The following is a 17,246-nucleotide window of genomic DNA, read 5'->3' as shown; positions in this document are numbered from 1 at the left end:
CTCTCCCTCTTTTAGAAATGGGTTTTGGTTCTGCAAAATGATTCTATTTTCTGCTATTTAACAGGTAGGATTCAAACATAGTGTTGATAAGTATTCCTACACTGGGGGCGGAGGCGAGGGAGATATTTTATGTGACAAAGGGAACAAAGGCCTCATTCTTTTCCTGTTATATTCATTACAGTTTCTTTTGTTTACAAGGCTGTCTTACTCTGTCAGAGCTATGGCAAATTGTGTCCTAAAGGTAGCAATGAATTCACTAGACACAAACCTAAACTTTGACAATTATTGTCTTTTGCTATATATTTTTTAAAGTCTTGAATAATCACAGGGCTGAGGAAGAGCATATGACCTTCTCTGTATCAATCTCAGAAAGATCTCATGTATTAAGAAGCTCTCTGCCAACAAGAGAACCGCAAATGGCAGAGCAACTCAGCAAGTCCCCGTGGTAAAAATGAGAGTTAGAGAGACAAGCCACCAGGAGCCCTGATTTAGCTGGGTACAAGTACACACCTAAAGTTAAATATGTGGTTTCCCCGAGACTGCTCATAGCTTGGTTCTCTGTGCTTGCTTTTGGGCCCTGCAAAGATAAAATACTTGCAAGCAAATGCACGAGCACATCCTTCTCTCAGCCGCATCTTGTTCTGAAGCTGTTTCAAAGCTTGTCTCTCCTAGAAGGACATCATAAATATCCTGGCCACGTGGCAGGAGATATTCATAGTGCAGGACTGATTAAGAACTGCAGGTTGCTTGCTATTTTTGTCACTAACTCAGTGCCCTAAGCCCACTTCTTGGGTGTTGCTGCTTGGTGGAAGCTCTATGGGTTGGGGACTACCATTGTGTATTAATTTATTTTATTAAAAAAAAAAAAAAAGATAGCACTGACAATACTACAATAAATAATGCTAGCATTTAACATTTGGCACATCCTTGAATGCCTTTCTGCAGTAGATTGAAAAGCCTGACCAGTATTCAAATTATAATAGGAAACTATTATTGTTCAAACTTAAAGGAAACAGTTGGCTTTTTGAAACTTCGTATTGCTAGAACTTATCAAACATACAGCTTCAAAAAGACAATAAGATGGAAGGTTGGGAGTTGGTTTTTTTTCCCCCAGACTTTCTCCTTTATTTTGTTAGAAATGACAGCTGAGAATAAACAGTGGCTCCCCTCAAATCTGAAAGGATGAGAGACATTTTAACAAGTAGAATTTTCTCCCAGACTTTTGCATGTATGCTAGCAATAGGAAAGAGTTAACAAGACAATAATGGGACGACTCCTTTGTTATGTCTTTATCCTTCAGGACTTAAAAGCCCTGACATAGTTAAAAAGTATTTTCTCATGAAAAAAAGGCTGTTCAAAAAAAAAACCCAGACCAACCAGATTCAAGCTTTATTTTTTTGGCAACGGTGCAGAAGTCTCCCTTATTCTATTTTGGAGGCTTTCCAAAAGTTTTTTAAATGGGCCTTCAAAATGGCCTTCACTTTTACAGATATTTTAGCTACATTACAGTAATTGGGAGCAGGGAACCAATATTCAGTGTGGCTGCTTCTCTTCAGTTGCCCAGCAATCTATTTTTGGTTCAGTGTTGTAGAGCATCATTATCGGTGATCTAGAAGAAAATATCCAATCACTAATGACAAAAATTACAGATGACAGAAAAACCAGTAGATTAGTAAATAATAAATCAGTTCTTTAGAGTGATCTGGATCCAATGAGCAACAGACTCATGTAAAAAAACAGAAAATATGAGGTCCAGGAACCAAGAAAATAGGTCATGCTTACTGGCTGAGGTGGCTGTATTTTTGAAATGATAAACAACTCAATGTGAGCTGGCTGCAGTGGCTGAGAAATTAAACAGAAACCTTGAATGTGTGAACTGGGGAAGAATGAGTGCATGCAGATATTACCACTATATAGAGAAATAAAGACAGACCATTTTTGTGACGCTTATATGACAAATTTAGAAATGCTTCTGAAAAAAAAATATTACAAGAATGGTTTGAGTTGTAGAAGTCCTGGCTTCTAAACTAAAAGTGGCTCCATCTCACTAGCTTCTCCAAGAGGAGCTGGGAGGGATCTTACAAGTACTAACACTGAGGAAGGCTTCTGGCAGCAGAGGACCCTTGGATGTCACGGAGGACATCACAGCATGGTCTGAGCCTAGCAACTGGAGTGAGAAACACTCAGAACAGAAGAAAGGCAAATGGTTTTAGCAATCAACACTGCAACAGCTTACCACAGACCATGGTGGGTTTCCCAACATTAAATATATATTTTTAAATAGGTTTGGGCATCTTTCTAAAAATCATAGTAGTGTTCGGGCTAAAGTTGTGGGGTCTTCAGTATGGTCACTGCCTGGGGGCTCCTCTGTCCCCCTCTGAACCTCTGGAGCTCTTGGCTCATGCTGTAGATGCCCATCCGCAGTGTCTCTCTCAGGCTACTCCTGCCCACGAGCCACGAGAAGGAAGCACGTTTGTGGGTTTGTTCAGTCTGGGGAGGAGAAGGGAAAGCGGGGGGAGATCCAGCTGCTGCCTTCAGGCGAGGGGAGCCTCCGGGGCCAGGCTGTGCCCCCCACCAGCTCCGCACCCTACCTGCAGCGAGTGGGGAGCGGACACCAGGCGCTGCCTGGCCGTGGCCATCCCGCCTGCTGCCTCCCACCATCTGGAAGTGCTTGACTGCGTTCTTTTAGGCTAATATACAGCACTTTATAGTCGGCAATCAGCAATGGCAAACAGATAAGTCCTTCCCTTTTGCGGTGGAGAGAGGCTATTAGAAATACTCCTCTTGAAAGAAAGTGCCCTTTCAGAAATGCGCTTTGGATTTAGGGACTCTGCACAGTCCTTCATCTGTCAGCTTCCTCCTGTGTTCCTCACATTTGATGGTTCACTGCTTTTAGATTTGTTTCTGCCTGGCTATCCATTCCTGTTCTCCTGTGACTAATATTTAGTTGTACGGTACCACTGAGAGCCTCTGCAAGGTGGTAGTACGGCATATATGGGACCCAGAGGAATTCTGAAACAACCCTTTTAAAAAAACAACAGCATAAAATAAAGTAGGGAAAAGGAAGCAGCTTTAGGGAAGGCTTAATGCTTAGAGCAGCAGTCGCAGCGAGGAAAAGTTAACTGTTTCATAAGGGGGTTTGCCCCACTTGAAGTCGATGGGAAACTCTTCTTGAGTAACAATATTTGCTCAGGTTCCAGCCTCCCACCCCTTCTGCTCTCCGTTCCTTGTTTCATCTTCAAAACTAGAGCATTAGGGTTGCATATTTTAAAATTACTGGTAACCTGTTGCTCGCTGGCCAAGCACGTGGTCAAAAGTTGCAGCTGCCTGATGTTGGCAGCTGCTCTGGAGCTGAGGGAGCAAATGGCAGAAGCTCGTCCTATGCAGGAGAAAGTGGCCAAATCCTGTGTCCTTCTCGGGTCAGCTAAGTGATGAGGGTAATGAACGATTCACCATTAAACAGAATTAAAGCTCCAATACTGTGATTTTAATGTATGGCCAGAAACCTAGGAGACAGATCCAGCCAAGCACCGTCAGTCTTGCTCTTTCTCCTCTCTCTTCTCCTGATGTGCCCCCAGAGGAGCACAGACCCTTCGGGCTGCAGTGGTTACTACATGAGTAATCCGATGATGAATGTTGCTTTTACAAGTATGCCTCGCATCCAGTTGTAGCGTGTACCAGAGGTGGCATGAGGGGAGTAGAAGGCTCTGCCACTTAGAATAAATTATTTGGGACAGAAATTTAGTGTTTAATATGTTTGTAAAGAGTCTAGTGAGTGTCCGGGTACTCCCTGGGCAGAGTAATAATTGCACTTTTGCTTTTCTGTTTTATATTTATAATCCAGAACAGCTAGCCCTTGAGTAAGCTGCACTTCCATCATCTTTCCATTTGGGTTATGAATATTTCACACACCTGCAGTCTCAAAAGCACATAATTGCAAAACCACACTCAGACAGGGACTGAATAAACACTGTTGCTGATTCTTAATGAGCCATTAATCAGATGTTTAACTACAGGTAATTCCCTTGAGTCCTGGTGTCCCAAGAAAAATCTGTATTCCCTCTAAGTCATAGAGAAGCAGATGACTTATGAACAGGAGATTGTGAGCTGCAGACTGAATGAACAACATTGGCTTCCCATGGCAACTCCTAAAGGTGAATGGTAAAATTTTTTTAATTTTGTTTGGGCGTCTAAGTCTCACTGCCATGATCCATGGGCTCCAGCGTCAGATAAGGACTTTGTAGGAGCTAAAGACTTTTGTTTCAGTTGTTGAAGGGTACATTTGGGCAAGAGCTGGGAAGATGCTCTGATTGCCTCATGTCAGTTGGTGTAACTTGCTCTTCATGGATGGGAGTAAGACTGTGATTCTTCACACAGTGTGAAGTCCTCCTCTGGAATCCACTATCAAAGGAGGGTGTGTATTCCAGCTGCATTTTAACAAGGGATGGATAATTTTATGGCCACTGCTATTTGTAGCTTTGCATGGTAAATTAAGGATAATGAAATCATGTATTTCAGAGTGTGCAACAAACTCTGCAGGGGGTAGGAAGGAAATTTCTTCCACCAGCAATATTGTATTGTTGCTTAGCTGGACTGAAATGGACATTTCTTTCATGGGAGACATAACAATTTCAAAATTTTGTTTAATTCCAAATAAGCCCAGTGCTATATTTTGAGCATGAGACAGTGTGCAGAAAAGTCTTTGTTCAGAAGCACTGCAGTCTTCCACTAGAACAGATCAATGTGTGTGAGTTTTAAAAAAAAGAAAAGAAAGGTTTTCCTAATTTCTAAACTTGTGTCAAAATGTGGCTGCTTTCATTCCCAATTTCGCTGGCACTAAAATGTCGTACTGCGCTAAGACGGCTTGGTGAGTTACTGATGTTCATGACAGATCTGCTGTAAACAGCATTTTGTAAAGGACACAACGATTTTAAGAGCTTATCTGTTTCTCTTTGTAAAACAGTCACACATTTTTGTATTAGCCGACTGGTGAATGTAGTTGGTTTTCCTCTGAAGAGCATGCACATGGAGATGAAGCCAACCTACACATGTTAGATATTAGAAGAGCTCCAGGTTATTAACTATGGAGAACAAAAGGTTTTAGACGATCTCTCCATCTGTTTCTCCCTCCTGTGCCAGAGACACAGTGTAGCAGACCGTATCTTCACAGACATTTTCCAGGTGGAAAATGTGCATACAAGAAACGTGTGCATCGGTTCCTCTATCTCTTTCCCAAAGTATTAGCTCCTTCCATCACAGCTGAAGGAGCCATATCCCAACAGCAGACATCCATAAAGCTGACAGTTAGAGTCTCATTCATGCCTCTGTTCCCTAGATGTTATTTCCTCAAAGGATGCTCAGTTTAGCAGAGTAGTTATTATTTAACTTATTAATTAAATACTCATTGACACTCCATGCCTGCCTTTTTTTGTGGTGGTGCGTACAAGGGACTTCTTGAGGGAAGAATGAAAGTGCTTGTACTTGCCTTCTTGCAGAGGGATTCTGTATATCTGCACTCCTGCCTGTATTGCCCTCTTCCTCAGAGACCTATGTAGAGACTGGACTGGAGGAGGCCGTAGGAAGATTTTGGGCAGCCAGGCACTGGACTATTGTACAGCCGTGTCCCAAAGTGCTCACAGACCCAGAAAGGAATAGCTGGAGAGGATACGCAGGTCTTCCTGCAAGTAGTCTGCTCAGCAGCCACCAGCAGAGCTGCCCTAGCAAGCATGTCCCACCAACGTGTGGGCTATAGAATGTTCATATGACAAAAATAAGCGAAGTTCATTTATGGGAAAGGTGTTATTCTTCATCCCCTCCCACGGGAACTGTGGCTTGCTGCCAACAGACACTGGACATGCTGCTGCTCCGCAGCTGGGCGTGCTGCCGCAGGGTCGGTGCCTGTGACACATGGCAACTCCAACCCATGCTCACAGGTGCAATCACCATCTTTATTTTCACGTTCTTGCTGTTTGGCACAGCTCGCAGCAGCTTTCTGACCCGGCATCTCCCCCTCTGCAGAACAGAGGTGGTGAGAAACCTGCCACCTCGGAGCCCTACAGCTGGGGGAAGCAGTGGCAGATGTGGACTTTTGACCACATAATGGTTTGCTTCTCTCCTCAGGACATGGTTTAGTGGGCATGGTTGATGGTTGGACTCGATGATCTTGAAGGTTTTTTCCAACCTAAATGATTCTATGATTCTGTGATTCTATGATTCATCTCCCCTGCTGCTGCCTGTGGCCACATTGATTGCAGCTGATGAGTATGATACCTCACTGGCTAATGAAGTTTCTCGTGGTTCTTGGGCTGGTGTCATCTCCTCCTCCTGCAGATGAGGCATCTTCTTGGGTTGTGGAGCGTGGTGTACGGTAAGGGGAAGAGGACGTGGTAAAGGGGGCAGATAACACCAAAAAACGAAAGAGGCACTACTGGCTCCAGACTCACTTCTGTAGACAGAAGGGTGGGCAAAACCCACTCTGGGTTGGGCTGTGGTTCAGCAGGATCTACGTGGCCATTTCATGTGCAAACAGGGGTGAAGTGCTCTGGAAAAAGCTAATGAGTACGATGTAAAGGTCTTGTAAGGCTTTTCTTGATGAGACAGCACTTGTCATACAAATGGGAAGATGTATCATTAATCATTGCTGGTTTTACCTGCCAAAAGAGAGCTATAAATTTTCTTTTTTGTATCCACAAATCTTGGAGTTCACTATGATGTATCTAGACAGTTTCTCTCTGGAAAAAAAGAATAATTTTGAATCTAATAAATAATCCTCTGGAATATTTACAAAAGATACATAAATGCCAGCACCTCCTCTAAAGATATAATTCAGTGTCTTCAGATCAACATATGCACACTGGGTGACTGATCATGAATATTCTCCCTAAACTAAAAACCAGCCAGGCAGGCCAGCAGGGTGCCATGCAAATGGCTGAAGAGCAATGATCTGTCTTCATTGCGGGCCTAATTTATGAACTAGATTTATTAGTTTTTTTTATTGAATGAATTACTGCATATCCTACTTCTTCCTGTGTCAATAGCTGTGTCCAAGGAGAAGGCAAAAAAATCAAGGGCAGATGACCCAAAGCACCACTAGCACCACTTTGCATGTGCAAATTAAATATTTGCAAATATCAGTTTGAAACTGGTTCCACTTGCTGCTTTGTACCCAGTAGCTGCTGATCCTGGAAGAAAAGAGACCAAAGCGGGCACTGCAGCTGAGAGTGAAATCCTCTCCTAGGGCATCCACGGCTGAGCCTGGCTTTGCTCTCTGCCACATGGCAGGTCAGCCACGAAGGATGCTCCCCAATCCGTGCTCCTGCTGCCTCCCTCGTCGTGGGAGCACCAACACCCCTGGGTCTTCTCTGCCTCCCAGGGAGCAGGCGCAGAGGTGCAGACACAAAACCCAGCATTAGGGACTGGAGTGGTGCTCCTGAAAACGGTGTGAGATCGTAGCAGAAATAAAAAAGAAATGACGTTGTGCACAATATGTCTTGAGCTTCAAATTACTGGCTCCTGCTGTACCCTGGGTGCTGCCAGTAACTTTTTTAGACCTGTTTGGGGGACATAATTGAGCATCCTTCACCTGTAACTCTGCAGTCCCATAAAAAGATCCTCCTCTTGGAGACTCTAATTGCACATAATTATTTTTTTCCCTTCTAACTTGCAGATTAGGGATTCCCCCAGCTACTGCACCTGAGAATGGAGGAGAATGATCTAAATTCTAATATCAAATTACAGACAAGTGATAAGACCCAAGACCACCTTAATGTATAACGAGTATAAGGTTTCACACATACCCAAGAAATATGCTTAGCACTGTTAGATCAAACAAAATAAAATTAAGTTATGGACTACTGAAATCATAGCAATTCAGCATCTTGTCATTGCAACACAGAACAAGAGAAATTGATATTTTAGCCCTGATTTTCAAAGCATCTCCAAAGCTGTGTCTATCATTATTGAGGCTTTTTGCCTGCATGCTTTTTTTGGACATCTATTTATTTTTTCCCCAAAAACACAGATGTTTGCCCTGTATTGTATTCATATGAACAGACCAGCCAGATAAGCATTCAGCTGCTTTTTGCATGCAAGTGCAATCATTTTGCATATAAGGAAAGGAAGAACCAGCCCCATAACTGGGAAAATGTCAGTTGAAGTATCCACGCCCCCCTCAAAAAAAAAAAAAAAAAAAGAATGTGTGTGCACATGCATTCAATGATAGATGCCTGATCTCTGAGATTTTGGCCCTTTAGCGTAAGATTGATATGGAACAGTTTTCAGTTTTGACATTGCATTGGGCTCATCAGAGATATTCACATCTTTGCAAGGAGGGAAAGCTGGTGTCTGGCTCAGCAGGCAGCAAAGTAAAGCAGCAGAGACTCAAGGAAGTCTGATATATCTTCCCTACGGTACAGCCATTTGGGATTTCAATGTGTAAGACTTTTTATTGGTCATATGTTGCCTTTTCCCTCAAAAGCCTCTGTGCCACATTTGCTCTTCTTGATCCATTCTGGGTCCAGCTCCAGATGATACTCATTTGCCCTTAATTTCAGTGGTGTTCTAAGAGGCGCAGGGATCCCTCAAATAGTTGAGGAATACTCATGAAGGTGAACAGATGATAGTGCAGGCTGCTGCGCACACACAATGGGGTGAAGCAGGGCAAATGTTTGGGCTACATGTAGCATGGGCATTTAAGTAGTGGAGTTTAATTTTGAACTAATTTTAAAATAATGGAATTTGATTTTCTACGCTCCTAATTCTGCCTAAGTGAACAATAGAATTTAATTCCTTTAGACCAGGCACACTGCAGCCCCAAATATTTAGAGCTGGAGTGTCACTGAGGGTTGAGGTGCCTACGTAAATAAGCTCCAGCAAACCTCAGATGCCCACAAAGGCGAACTCTGAGCATCGCTTACATCAGCACGGAAGAGAACAGAATCAAGGCCTTTGTGTTCAGTAATTTTGACACACTAATGTATTCAGCTCTCAATCACCTAACCATCAAGGCAATTAAGCATAGGTTTTCTGCAGTGCATCTTAATCGTGCGGTCTTCGTTGCAGATGACAGATGATCGAGCTCAGATGGCAATGCAGAGCACGAGGCAGGGATGTCCGTCCCCTGCCCTGCTCCTGCCTCTCGGTTCAGAGCTCTCCTTCCTCGCAGAGACAGCGGTTGGTGCTCAGGGACATGTACCCTCGACCTGCTTCCCATTTGGTGTCTTTGATCCCATTATTGGTACTGTTTGACCTTGAAACGCCCTTTATTTTTTATTTTTAAGTAGATTAGGAAGAAAGCTTCTTGGAGGGCTTAAAAGACTGTATGCTAAAGATGATTTCTGCAACCTGATATGGATTACCATAGTTACTCTGTCTGAGCATGGCAGCTTTCCAACGCCTCTGCCAGGAATGATCTAAAAGCTTTTCTTTTATTGTGTCTTGAGGTGAAAGTCTAGCTTTAAAAAGCTTTCAGAATTCTAATTCTTTCCTCCAGTTTGTTGGCAGGGGGAGTCCAGCGCCGCTCCATCTGATGTCCGATATCACTGATAACCTACAAACGATGCGTTCGGGATCTCTGATTGTGCATGTCCAATCACTTAGTTAATTGAGAACACAGAGAGCTGCAGCTCATGGCATCCCAATTATCTCTCTGATCTCTTATTCCTCCAGCCTCTTTCCAAGCGTATTGTTTAGGGCTCATGGCACTCTCCCTTCTTCATGGAACGTGTGCGTTTGCTGGGCCAGATCTGTAGTTAGCAAGAGCAGCAGAATGTAAAGGGCAGTCTCTTGAGTCTTGTTATCTTCTTATGCACAGTAATAGCACAGTCTGCATGCCATTCATGATTTTTATTTAATAGAGTTTCCTGGTGTGTATTTTAGGATTCATTTAAAAATACATCAGTGATGAGCAGGGTAGGAAGAAGAAACCAAGCCAAAAATTCTCTCTAAAACCAGACCAATAACTATCTTCTCCTGCCTGCAGCTGACATTTAGGAGTATTCTTAAATCACTTAAAGTGATTTTTAAAAATCACTTCCAAAAAAAGGAGTCTGAGGGAGAGACTATTGGGTGGATTGCTTGATGCCAACATGAGTTGAGTGAAGAAATCGAGTCCTAAGTTAATGCTGAATTAATGTTGATTAGTGAGTCGAGTGAAACTGGAAATGGCAGACTATGTGTGGAATATCTCAGCATCGCTTATGGCACTTTTTTAATGATGAACAATCCAGGTTACTTTATATAATGCAAATTTCTTCCCCGGAATTTTAACTGAGGCTTTGCAGTAGAGCTTGTCAGTATGGCATGGACCACCGCTCTGACCACACCTGGGGCAGGGAGTATTTTTTCCATTTTACATCTCTATTTGGCAGGTCCAAGATCTGCCAGGAAGCCAGCAGCTGAGGTCAGGACAGACCTGTTTCTCCCAGTCTCAAATCAATTCTTTACCCATGAGACTATTCTTTATCCTGCCGTACTGTCTGGAAATGATAAATTATTGCTCTAAATAACAAATACTTTCTTCTTCTTCCTCCCCACTGCTTACCCCTTGTTTGTAGTACCGTCCTTCCTAGAGTCAATAGTTGGGTCAAAGCCTGTGCAAAAACCCAGGTCATAGTGAAATGTCAGCACGCAAAACCAGTCCAAAATGTCTGGATTGCTGATACAGACATGCTGTACATTCATCCATCTCCCTCCCAAAATCAATAAGTGCTCTCAGCTCCCTGTACGAGGGGTCCTGGCAGAGCCTTCACTGTAAGTTTCTGCTCCGATCTTTGGTTTTGGCCGAGCGTCCTTAGGAGCTGACTGCGCTGCTGCCGAGGCTGTTCACTGCAGGGAACGTCAGATCTGGTTCAGCCATTTGCCATCAGGTCCACCAAGCCCAGCACAGAAGACATTTAAAATGCCATGAATATTTAAAACAAACAAAAATCGAGCCCTCAAGCATCCTACTTTTCCAAATCATGAAAGCTGTGACCAAATGCAGACACCAGTAGTTTACTTAATTAAAATTAAGCCTTCTTTTCCATTTCCCTTCTTTTCCTTTTCCAGCAGCACCCCATTTAATGCCTGTGGCAAGATTCATCACCTGGAGGCTGTTTTTTATGAGATTTGACAAAGATCATTCAGGAGTCAATATTTTGCCAAAAGCTAAGTGATAAATCTAGTGGCTTGCATATAATTACTCCTTTTCTTTTATGTCTTCTTTTCCAGCCCCCTCCTCTTTTCATTGGGATTTTGAGTTACTGACAGCAGAGCAAATGAGGTATGCTCATGAAGTATGAAGGCTTCACTTTTGTACTTTGCTTTGCTCGCTGCCTCAGCTTCATTTTGCATGATTTCTGAATAACAGCAGGAGCACTGAGAAACCGTTGTGTCTTTATGTGCAAAACACACAGCTGTCTGCTGAATTCCTTGAGGTTTCGTTATTATTTGATAAGGTAGGCCACAGCGGTTCTGGCAGGACAAAATGAACTTGTTTAATAGAGTAGGATGGGGAATGGGCAAAGGGAATGAGGTTCACAGATACCTTTAGGCTCCTTCAAATAAACTGGTTGGAACAAAAAGAGGTGGATTTTGGTACAAAGAAATTTTTGTCTTTGTGGATGGACCTTATGTAGAAACCAGGCATAAAAATCCTCTTAGCAACTGGATCCCCTTCCTAAACATGACCATCCTTCAGCCCATAAAATTATGGGTCTAGCTTTGTACTAATGTAGCAAAAGAGTAGATATAGTTGGGGCCCTAAATCACGAGATCATGGGCAGCAATGGCTGTGTGCTGCCAGGTGCATACAGAAATGCCCCAAGTCACATTTTTTCCCTTTTGGTGAAGTTGTTTCTGAGCTTTTGCAGAGAAAATTATACGGAAGATTTTTGGGTTTGTTTGTCTGTTTACCTTACAAGTGCTAGTGAGGCATTGTAAGCAGGGCAGATGGGAAGGGGTACTGAGAGGAACAGGGCACTGTGCCCCTGCGTTAAGCATCTGGCCCCATCGAAGCCCAGTTTACCTGTGAAACCTTCCAAAAGGGAGCAAATTCAGTCCAGTCTCCCTGAGAGTAAAGAGCTGCCTTGTGAATAAGTTAATTCTCACCCTGCCACATGAAATGTGTCTGTATCAATTTTAGAGAGAAGGTTGTTAGGAGGAAGTATTTCCTAAGACTCAAGCAAGCTAGTTAGTTCGTAATCATTTGGGGTTAAATAATTCAAAAGCTGAAGCAAAAGTAAATTAGTAAGTAGTCTAAACGAGAGGGTTTTATGGCAAACTTTATCAAAGAAACCTAATTCTCACTCTCTGATTATATTACGTGTCTGGTTGACAAAAACGATAGTGTAAATTTAGTGCATTTAGACTTTTGTAAGGTGTTTGACTTGGCACTGAATAGCGTGCTGATTAAACATTAGCACTATTCAGTAACATTAGAATATACATTAAATGGATTACGAAGTACCTGACAGAGCTCAGCAAGAACAGAGCTCTCGATGGAGAATCAGGCCTCAACGGACCTGTGGTTTCTGGGCACATTAGGGTTAAGTATAAGTACCAAAGCTCTCCATTGTTTGTATCAGTGGTCTGTAGCAAAACACAAGATGAAAAATTTTTGCCAGGCACAAAGATCAAGAGAGTGGTATGCAGTGAAGAGGAAAGGAGACTGGCACTGGGGAGGGCGAATCTTTCGGTACAGAGGACGAGGAATCCATCAAACTACACGTTGGTCTGCGCAAGGGCACAGCCCTGCAGGCAGGAGGGCAGGTGGTGCTCCTGGGATGAAGGGAGCAGCGCTCCGAAAAGCCCCTGCACATCGATCCCACTGTGATGACCTGACAAAAGGAATTTATGTGGCCTTTAAATGTATAAGCAAGGGAGTAGTGAATAACAGGAAAAGAGGTGATTTTACTTTTACGTGCAGCATCGCTGAAACCAGGTCTCAAATAGCAAAATACTGTGCGGAAACTTTGAAAGGATATGAAAAAGTTGGAGAATGGGTAGGAAAGAATGGCTAAAATTATTTGAGGGTCTAAGGAAATGTTTTACAATAGCAGGCCTGAAAGGCTCAGTGTGTTTGGTTGACCAAAAAAAGGTCTGAGGTGATTTTTTTGTCCATGAGTCTGTTTCTGGGAAGAAAATATTCTGTTGTAAAAGGAGAGAAAAGTGAAAGAAAAGCCTGTATCTGGAAGCTGAACCAGGTATCATTAAATGAGTTGTGGGTTTTGGTGGGAGTTTTTTTGTTTTGGTTTGTTTTTGTTTTTTTTTAACTGGGAGGTGATTTTAGTCATTAGAGCAAATTATCAAGAGAAAAAAAGAGGAATCTCTGCTTTTTCATGGCTCCAGAGTAAGACTTGCTGGTTTTCTCCACTATCGACTTTCTTGGGACTTATAGCTCTGTTCAATTAGAAATAGCTGGGTAGAATACAATGGTTTGTTATAAGGTCAAATGAAGATCTAATGAGTCTTCCTGGCCTTCACCTTGATGAAATTATAACTGCATATGAACACACTGATATTAAAAATGATCTTACCTGTTTTCAAAAGGAAAACCCCTACCAGTGTTATTAGCTCCCTCGTGTGCGACAGTTGTTGCTTATACATTTTTAATGTTTTAATCTGGAAAGCTCATTGACGTTCTGTTTTGAAACACACGGTGCTGCTCAGCAACGGAGCACATTTGTTCCTGTAGCTGCATCATCTGGGGCCGGGAGAGTGACGGGGCTGCCCGGGAGCGCTCTGCCCCGTCCGGCCGCAGAGGTTTGGGCAGGGTTTCTTCAGGTGCTTGAGTTGCTCCACTGCCATCAACGTGGTTTGTGCTGAACTAACGTCGAGGCTGTCTTGGGCTGCTCCGGCACAGTCGGGGCTCAGCTCTCTGCTTGGGAGTATCAGCAGTGACAGGCAAAGCTGTGATAGAAGGAAGAGATTTATGATGCAAACCTGATTCTAGCACCAGGCTTTAAAGATTTAGAGGCAAAAGGAACAACTACAGTTATGAAAAATGTCAAGAAGTGTTTCCCATTAGGGAGCAGTGGATGAATTCACCACGGCTTAGCCCAGCCGTTCTCTGCCACCTTACCCGTGCTGTAGGGCTCTGTTTCTGGTCTTGAAGCAGTCGCCATGTGCCGAGTCTGTGCACAGGAGTGAACGTCTCCCCGCTCTTCAGCTGTTAACCACCCTGAACATAACTGCTCTTTGTGAAAAATCCCCCATTTGGATACAAATTCTGCAGTGCTCTGGCTCCCCAAACCTTGCCAGGCGGGGATTGCTGCCTTCTTGCAGTCGAGCTCCCCCCAGGCGCAGACCTAGCAAAGTTTTGGCTTAGACTGTCTCAGCTCTGGCCTCGGTGCAGGGTATTCTTTATAGATTTCCCCTCATACAGTTACCGTAATGACTTACCCAGTTCTAGCAACGAAACCTCAAACGCATCCGCATGTCACGTAGCTAGCAGTGACCTTAGGGACCTCAGTTACTACAATTACGGGCAGCAGTCACAACATGCTCCAAGGCCAGTGCCTCTACGTGGGAAGGAAGGAGTGTTGCAGGGGAGCCTTTAAATTCCAAAGTGAAACTATAATTAGCTGTAATCGTACCCAGAGTAACTTCACTGCTATAATTCTCAGCAGGAAAACAATTACACTGCAGCAGTATAACCAGACAGACACGCTGTAAATACAAAACATCCTTTGGAAATATATGCTCCATATTCTAAATACATTTAGAATTAAGGCAAACAATTCTTTTCTAATTGGGATTCAAGGCAGACATGCCGAGGGGTTTGGTTTTTTTTTTTTCCCCTTCTGCTTCTACTTTTTGGTTTAGCAGGCATACAAAGACACTGTGTTAGTTAATATGTTAATGGCACGCTGAAGCTATCTTTGGAGGAAAGGCAGGGGAGAACTGACCCTCATGCTCGGTTTTTAACTCTCCCTGTCGCAGCTGGTTACTTCTGTCCTTCTGCGATGAAGGCGGGCGTGAAGAGGGGGTTTTGGGTGGGTTTTTGGCAGCAGAGAGGACAGCAGGGCTCTTGAAGCACAAAGACAGATCTACTGCTGGTGCTTAAGAGATGCAGCAGCTCTGTTGAGCTCGAAGGCTACAGCTGATTCAATACCCTCAGTGTGCTGGTCACTAGGGGGGAATCGAGGACTGCAGAGCGTGTGGGTCACTGACGCGCTCCTTCCGAAAACTGCAAATGCCTCAGGGTCTGCCTGCCTGAAATCCTCCTGCTTCTGCTACAGCAGAACCTGGAGAAGCAGCTGGATATAGAAGGGAAAAGACCCCTGGCTTGCTTTTTCATATCTTTATTTTGTGGAGAAGACCCAGGGCTGGTATTTGGGGGATGTTGCCTTTCCTTTCCCCCATACGTTCAGGACTTGGCAGATGGTCATTTTAAGTGGTAAGATGCTGATTTGCCAGGGGTTATTTTAAATTACTGGGCTTGATATATGTTTCTGAACTCCCAGAACATTTGTAAGTGCAATTTTTAGGAGATTCATTCATCGTTTGAGGGGTTTTACACAGCACGTGTCCCTAAGCTGCTCAAAGAAGGAAAATTTGGCCGTTTACTGCAGCCTAGTCCAGCCCCTCTTGGAGAAGGGGAACCAGGCAGGGTGGGAGAGTTTCTTAGTTTCTACCACCCCTCGTCCAGTTCAACAGGAGAAGGAGATGGGGTGGGGGGAAGCAAGGCTCTAAAGAAATCTGTTTGAAAATATTCAGAGTTCTCTGGGAACAGAGGTATCTTCTTTACACATATTTTAAAATCATTTTCCTGCAATACATTCAATATGATGGTTTTATAAACCTACAGGAAGTTTTTCATTATCCATTGAATACTTTAGGTGTTTTTCTATGAGGGGAAGAGGCAGGTTTATGTGGTTCTATCAGTCAGGGTATGGCTTCATGTGTTGCAACGTCTAATGCTGAGTCTGGCCGTGACCATTAAGGTTATCATGAGATGTTCTAGCATTTCCTGTAAGCGTCCATCCTATTTCCACTGCTGTTGGTGGACATTTTACCATTGTCTTTAGTAAGAATGACTATGTTGTAGAATTTAAGGACAGTAGGGTGAACTAAGGTTAAGAAGGGTGAGTACCAGTATCCATCATGAATGGAAGTATTGCCCAAGGCAGAGGATGAGGACAATGCCTTTCTTCAAAGACAGAAATAACCCAAATTTCACATTTTGGAAAAAAAAAAAAAAATAAAAAAGGAGAGAGAGGAAAGGAATAAAAGAGAGATCTTCCAGAGATCACAAAACCAAACCTAGCAGCTCTTTACTGCAGCTCTCAAAAGTTTAGAAGTGCAGCCCATAACGATGAAATGCATGGCTTGGGGGGGAGAGCTAAATCAGGCTCCTAGCACAGACCAAAGGGTTGTTCTATGGATGTTTGTCACTGCAAGTAATGGCTGTGAAGCAAACAAAGGGGAATACAGTTGATGTTTAACAGCCACTGTACAACCACTAAGCTACTTCTCCCTCCTATCTGGAAGCTTATATGGGGAATATGTGGTAGGTTTCTCTTCTCTGTGTTAGCAGCTTATAAACCTGAGTTTCCCCTACATATGCCCCTTTGCCATGCTTGTTCTTTCTTACTGTGCATGAGCAGGGAAGACAGGTTCAGGATGGAGCTTTAGATTTATAATCATTGAATTTCCGTCCATGTTTTCAGTGAAAACCATGTACCAGAGCAGGAGCTTGCAAGAGCACGCTCACTCTGTGCATGTGTAAAGTGCAGATACATGTATACACACGGGTATATACATGCCACAAACATAAACAAGCATAATTCTGCTATACCTCTCCAGAGCTTCTGGTCTGAAGAAAACACGAATTTTCCTGTGTATTTGTCTTCTTTCCACTGTCTTCTTTGCACTGATTTGATTTGCTTGGAGTAACAGGAAGACACAAACAACACATGGGGTATGGAGGAAAATAAGCAATTGTCTTTATGTTTTCCCTATATATATACATACCATTAGCTTCACACAAAACATGACTCACTAGCAGCAGGTGTCCTGCTGTTATGTTAGGCAGATTAGTAATGATAGGGAGGGGGCTGCTCTCCCTATATGGCATCCCTGAGGGAAGCTAAAAATAGTTCAGAGACTTCCAGCAAAGTAAAAGTATTTGTGGGCTTTGAACGAAGTCTGCTTCTGAAGGTAAGAATCAGAGCTGATCTGTTTAATCTGCCATTCCCTCTTTTTTTCTTTCCTTTTTTTTCTGTGTGAAGCTTGCCTTGGCAGTTGATCGGCAAATGTTATCTGGC

At 43.3% G+C, this 17,246-nt stretch overlaps 1 protein-coding gene and 1 long non-coding RNA gene across 3 annotated transcripts in view; one reads left to right on the top strand and one right to left on the bottom strand.

The window, feature by feature from the left end:
• Positions 1-1,382: 1,382 nt before the first annotated feature.
• LOC138682290 (uncharacterized) lies at positions 1,383-17,125 on the bottom strand. The gene is made up of 4 exons (XR_011322403.1): positions 16,778-17,125; positions 13,515-13,887; positions 6,651-6,731; positions 1,383-1,609 (listed from the first exon to the last, which is right to left on the bottom strand). It is a non-coding gene; the product is annotated as an uncharacterized lncRNA (long non-coding RNA).
• The window catches only part of SGCD (sarcoglycan delta), a 346,958-nt gene continuing 346,830 nt past the window's right edge, over positions 17,119-17,246 (top strand). The window contains exon 1 of one of the 2 annotated variants that reach the window (XM_069772344.1): positions 17,119-17,139. The gene's annotated coding sequence lies outside the window, so the exon portion shown is untranslated. The remainder of the gene's footprint in view (positions 17,140-17,246) is intronic. The other variant, XM_069772341.1, reaches the window with a different exon arrangement.

The sequence above is a fragment of the Haliaeetus albicilla genome, chromosome 27, assembly GCF_947461875.1.
Source record: "Haliaeetus albicilla chromosome 27, bHalAlb1.1, whole genome shotgun sequence".
Taxonomy (NCBI): Eukaryota; Metazoa; Chordata; class Aves; order Accipitriformes; family Accipitridae; genus Haliaeetus; species Haliaeetus albicilla.
The sequence above is the reverse complement of the archived record's forward strand: the minus strand, read 5'-3'. Positions and strand labels throughout refer to the sequence as shown.